The sequence below is a fragment of the Pavona decussata genome, unplaced genomic scaffold (genome assembly GCF_977016875.1).
Source record: "Pavona decussata unplaced genomic scaffold, jaPavDecu1.1 SCAFFOLD_244, whole genome shotgun sequence".
NCBI classification, from domain to species: Eukaryota; Metazoa; Cnidaria; class Anthozoa; order Scleractinia; family Agariciidae; genus Pavona; species Pavona decussata.
In genome coordinates this window covers 2203645-2209824 of record NW_028145649.1, presented here as the reverse complement: position 1 = coordinate 2209824, position 6180 = coordinate 2203645, and the positions used below count along the sequence as shown (strand labels likewise).

Here is a 6180-nt window from a genome sequence, read left to right as displayed (position 1 = left end):
CCCATCGTTCGCGAGTAAAAACTGTAAAGAAAGAAGGGAATAAAGGTATAGTAATCTTGTAAACCTTGAGAAAGAAAGAAAGAAAGAAAGAAAGAAAGAAAGAAAGAAAGAAAGAAAGAAAGAAAGAAAGAAAGAAAGAGAGAAAGACAGAAAGACAGACAGACAGACAGACAGACAGACAGACAGACAGACAGACAGAAAGAAAGAAAGAAAGAAAGAAAGAAAGAAAGAAAGAAAGAAAGAAAGAAAGAAAGAAAGAAAGAAAGAAAGAAAGAAAGAAAGAAAGAAAGAAAGAAAGAAAGGAAGAAAGAAAGAAAGAAAGAAAGAAAGAAAAAGAAAGAAAAAAAGAAAGAAGGAGAAAAAATACCATACAATGCCCGTAGAGTGTTCCAGGTAACATTTAAAGTCAGGCTGTCAGTGTCACTAAAGAATTTGAGAGGTCAATATATAGCTCTGGGTCTCTCCAAATCTCCAAAGTGTACCACATTCAATTTGTCGGGTCACTAGCGAAAGAAGCTTTCTCGGGTTCTTGACCTGAGACTCCTCTGTTACTTGGAACACTGCTATGTCGGCAGGATTTTTCTAACATATTGTGATGTTTTTTTTTGCTGTTGTTGTTTATGTTTTGCTTTTTGTTTGTTCGTTGTTGTTGTTGTTGTTGTTTTGTTTTTTCGTTTGGTGAACTCCATCCGCCTCCTCGGAGACCCAGGGTTAGCTAGTCGCGTGGAAGGGATTTTCTTCGCCCATGAAAATCCCTTCCACCCGACTACCTGCCCCTGGGTCTCCGAGGATAGGTGAACTCTTTGGGGTTGGGTGTGGGAGGGGGAGGTGGGGGGAGTTGGGTAAAAGGAAATGGCGGGAATGACTACAGCATAGAGGAAACTAGAAGGCTTGGGAGCGTGATGTCCAAAGTGGCCGAGGGTGCGGAGAATTGGAAATAGAAAACGTGTATAAGAGGGAGGGTACACAATCTTCGTTCCAACTTTTAAAATGGCGCACAGTGCACTCCCGCGATCTTGGTTTTCACCGCCCGAAAGAGGGTACGAAGTTAGCGGTAACCATAGAAAAAGTGGATTAAACTGCAAATAGAAAGTATGGCACGGGGGAAAGGCAGGAAATCATTATGAGGGGAGGGGTTACTTTCGTAAATTAACTGATAGTTGTGTTGAAAAAATAAAACCCTAGTCGAAATGAGATCCAAAATTGTCTTTGCACTTTTGCACTTCACAGTTTTTCACAATTTTTTCGGTATCCCAGTGAAGGTATAGGGAGAGCAGGAGCCTATTACGCGATCGACACGTGAGCAAGAAATTACCTTTCTCATGAACGCCCGAGTAAAAAGGCTTTTCTGCCTATCATGTTCAGATGGAATTTCACGTAAGATATCACATTTTCGATTGTAATAATTGAATCCTTCGCACCGCGGATTCCTCAAGCACAGGTCCTCGCAATGGAGCTTGGATACCACGGGCCACGTGACCAAAACATCACCTGTCAGTTGTTCTTCCAGGTAAGGAATATCGATTGTAGACGTGATCTCAGTACATCCGGTGTCGCTTCTTTTTCCTAAATAATAGAAGGTTTATTCGGTACTATCGCAAAGTGAATTAGAGTATTTTGCAATCATGCATAAAATAGATCTATATATATATAACATTATAATGCTAAAGGATGAGTGTTAGGTTTGTGGGTACAACATTTGCCAGTAAGGGCCAGTTAAATAGTTAAGGTAAAAGAACTTAGATTAAAGGAAATAGGGCTATATCAGCTATTATATATATCTGAGCACATTGCTGGGAATGTGCTATTAATTTTTGAACTGTATTCCAATAGACCTAAAGTGGCTTGCGCTACGCAGCATTATGTTGTAAGTTTTACACTTTTTTTTTGTAAGAATATTGTTTTTCGGCCCAGACTGAATATTCTTATTTTTCTGCTGATGTTAGGCTGAAAATAATCTTGGGGATATTCTTAAGTTATAGGGTATGACTTTTTTTATTTAGAATATATTGGAGTATCAATTACAAATGTTTGGTGTCCAGATCTGTATCGGGTTGCGTTGTACACGTGCTCCATCGCTGTAACCATAGAGATGAATGACATATACCGTTTATCAAGCTGTCATTAGCATCGAGCATTTGGTTAGTGCAAGTTTTTATCTTTTTATTGGCTAGTTTTGCCGTTTAGAGAATGGAAGAATTTTATGCGGTTTAGTTAAAAACATATAATTGTACTGTATTTACAAAGTCAACACACAAAATTATATTCTTTTCAAAATCTCAGCCTTGGGTTTATTCTTAAAATATTGTTTAAATTTCGCAGACTTCAGCCTCGATAGTCTTATAAAATGATATCTTATATAAAAAAGAGTGTTTGCGTAAGACCACTTTTAGTGTTTCTTATTATCTTTTATCTCCTGTTTCTGCTCTTAATTTTTTATTTCGTAATCATCGATCAACGATCTTTCGGAAAAACACTTCGGTGAGAGCGTCTCCTGGTTTCATTTTTATTATTATTATTATTATTATTATTATTATTAGTATTATTGGTATTATTGGTATTATTATTATTATTATTATTATTATTATTATTATTATTATTATTATTATTATTATTATCAGTTATTATTATTATTTATTGCTCAACCCTCCGACCAAACATTGAGCACTCGTGCCATATTCCTTTCTTGGGCATTATTAACCGTATGTCTCGTTGTATAATTTGATGTAATACAATGAGTAAGACCCTGTATTTTTCGAAGTTAGCCTCAACAGGTTCTTATATAAATAGTGCTTAACAGAAATGTAGGCTATATAGGTTCATAAACAGTTTCTTATTTTCTAGATAACAAAATAAATGTTTTCTCCAGTACAGTGAGAGAACAACATATGGCAATTTGAATAGTCCAGCCTCAACTGACGCAGTATTGTTATACAGTATAGTATTTAATTGTTTCACCTAATTATAAATAAGTCAGATATTTTTGGATTTACCATAACTAATTAGAGGATATGAAATGTTGGCCTTTTCCTATACCTGAGAGCTTCTTTTATTTTAATTATAAATCCTAAGTCTTAGAACCTGATTTAGATTTAAGGCTCAACAGATTCTTATTAATAAGCGCTCGGCTTCTTCAAGATTTCCCCGCCTCAAGATATTTTCCAAACTGACTTGTTACTTCTCGTTTAATTGTATTTATCACTTTTTTGTGTAAATTGTAATAAGTGACAAATGAATAAAATAAAAAATGAAACTGTGAATACAGTAAAAACCCGCGAGTACGGCCCTGTATTTTTCCAAGTTAGCCTCAACAGATTCTTGATAACAAAATAATCTAGTGACTGGGAGAATCTAGTGGTACTCTCTAATGTGTATAGTACTGCCATCGAGTGTGCACTGTAAATTGCCTTCTTTATTGCCATCAAAACAAAGAGATGTATTTATAAAATGTTGGTCTTTTCCTATGCCTGAGTCTTAAAAGTCAATTTTATATAATAAGAACCTTATTTAGATTTAAGGCTTAACAGGTTCTAATTTAAAGGGTACCTAACTCAGAAATTTTAGCCTAACAGGTTCTTAAATTTAAGGTTCTTCAGTACTCGCGGGTTTTTTCAGGTTATTTAGCTCTTCCTCATTGATTATTTTGAAGCTGAGAAGATAAAAGATTAAAACTCAGACGAGCTCACCTGTTCCCACTACGAAGGCAATTACAAGGACCAAAGCCAATTGATGCATTGTCAACGTCGTTACAAGCATCGCTGAAACAAATCAAGTATTACAAATGGCTGGTTATTCTCAGCTGAAAGGAATGAAATAACACAAAGGGCCGGTCGAATGAGTCATAAATGGCCGGTCATCAATTTATTTAGTTATAGGTTTTGAAGTCGTTATACTTAGACAGAACAAGTGATCAGTCGTTGATAGCTTGATGTTTTCGTTTGTAACAAGCCGCCGTTACCATGGTTATAACGAAAACATTTTCCCAGTTGCCTAGCGCTTTTTGTTCCAGTGTTCCATTGTATACAGCTATTTCAATTAACATTGTCGGGTCAAAGCTCAAAGCTTAAAGCTTAAATACATCTTCAAAGAGGCTGCCACCTCACCCATTTGATATCCTAACATTTCTTTCATCCAAATGGCTCGCCATAGTATAAGATATACGATGGACGGACGAGGCAAAGCTCCACAGAATCTTGAGGTCTTGTCTTATAGCTTTAAACTTTCATGCGTCAACGTTTATCGAAATAGCTGTATGCAAAATGAGCAACGCACAGAGTAAAATTAGTCTTTTGATTGGTCTACAGGAGCTTGCGATTAACGTATCGAGGCACAAATGACGGCATGAGCCCCAGAAAAGTTTAGGAGTTCTCCTTCGTAATTTCTTTTTTTTTTTTTTTTTTTTGTCGAGACGACATTGAGGTTTCTGAGCAAAATAAATAAATAAAATGGATGAAAGTTACGAAACGCATTTCCGGACTGGTCCAATGTGCGGCTAAATCTACACTGTGCTGAAGCATCAAACGGAATTTGAAAGTGAATGAAAAGTCGTTTTGCCCGTTTAAGAAAAGTTGTCAGTGGACAAACAAAAGAAATTGTCCAGATATGAATAGATGGATGAACCGATCCAGACAATTCAATGCATATGTGTAAAAAATTGTATAAAAAGTTGGCCTCTTCTCGTCAGCCGCCCTCCATGTTAGGAGGCCTGCCTAGCTAACTGTATGGCACTGATAAATTTTAGAAAAGGGTTTTTTTCTGTCGCACTTTGTAATAATCATTGCACTTTGTCATAAGACTGTCACACTTTGTAATACCTGTCACACTTTGTAATAAAACTGTCACACTTTGTAATACCTGTCACACTTTCTAATAACACTTGTCGCACTTTGTAATAAAATAGCTGTCACACTTTGTAATAACAGGTTGTCGCACTTTGTAATAAATTAAGCTGTCGCACTTTGTAATATGTAATGTAATCAGGTTTTAGCGTTTTCTCTACAATACACAGGAAGAACTTGAAAAACATGGCGAATTTTTTCAAGTTGCTATCCATTTCCATGCAAGATAACTAATAGAAGTCTCGGTGCACAAATAGGGTTGTTGTTAACAAAACTGAAACATTATTTTGACCATTCCGTCGATTCAAATATGTATTTTGGCTATTCAAAGTGACACAAAAATAGGTGAGAGGGCCCCTTTAATTTCACCATTTTAGACTCCGTCGCCTCCCGGTTTCACGAAATAAAGCCGGACCGAGCCACTTGAACAAGTAAATCTATATATTTCTTTCCTAGTAAGTTATTGTTATTGCCTTTCGTCTCCGCCTTAAATTATCGTTTCTTCTTGCAGGTTGCTCTAAGAATATAGTAACCACTGCAATCGAAACATGTTTTATTCTTTCCTTGTACATAGTTTGAAAATTCAAATTGTAACGAATGAATATTTGCAGCTGAAAATAACATAACTATGTCGGAACACGTCTTCTAACCGTTAAAAAGGCTAATATATCTTTGTATTGCTATTTCTCTGCAGTGTTTTCACGACTGTTTGGAACACACGACTAAAATCTGTATTGGTCGAACAACGGTAATTAGGAACTGAAAGGACGCAAGGCCCAATTCAGTATTCAATCGCTCATCACGTGCATAAAGGGAAAAATACAAATTTATACCAACCTTGTAGTCGACTGGATGGTCCAAAAATAGAAAGGCCTTATTATTAACACTCGCGCGAATATACTCTGTACGCCGTCTCTGTAGAAACGTTGTTGGCCTATACCCAAGTACTTGCAGATGGCAAATGCTAATTACATATTAAGCGACACTATGATTACCACAGCTGTGAAAATAACTTGACGGGTTTAAGATTTATTGGCAAATAATCGGCAGTTTTGATGTCGAAATTAGCTGAAATGTTTTGTACAAAATGGAACATTATTATTAAGCATAAAACTAGAGCTGAGCGATACTGGAAATGAAACAATTGCTGGAAAGCTCAGAAGATCATTACGCAGAAGATAGAATATTCACTGGTGATTAAAAGTTAACACCTGGTAAAAACCAGCATTATAATTTTAAATCACACAGAGAAGATTAAATTTTTGTTGCGTTTTTTACCTTAATAATAATATCAACACATACGTGTGTTACTTGTTTGTTCTCTGGTAACAGAACAAATGTT

At 36.1% G+C, this 6180-nt stretch overlaps 1 long non-coding RNA gene across 1 annotated transcript; it reads right to left on the bottom strand.

Annotated features, from left to right (window-relative positions):
- Positions 1-883: 883 nt before the first annotated feature.
- LOC146457400 (uncharacterized) lies at positions 884-5743 on the bottom strand. The gene is made up of 3 exons (XR_014858494.1): positions 5676-5743; positions 3687-3758; positions 884-1566 (listed from the first exon to the last, which is right to left on the bottom strand). It is a non-coding gene; the product is annotated as an uncharacterized LOC146457400 (long non-coding RNA).
- Between the last annotated feature and the right edge of the window lie 437 nt (positions 5744-6180).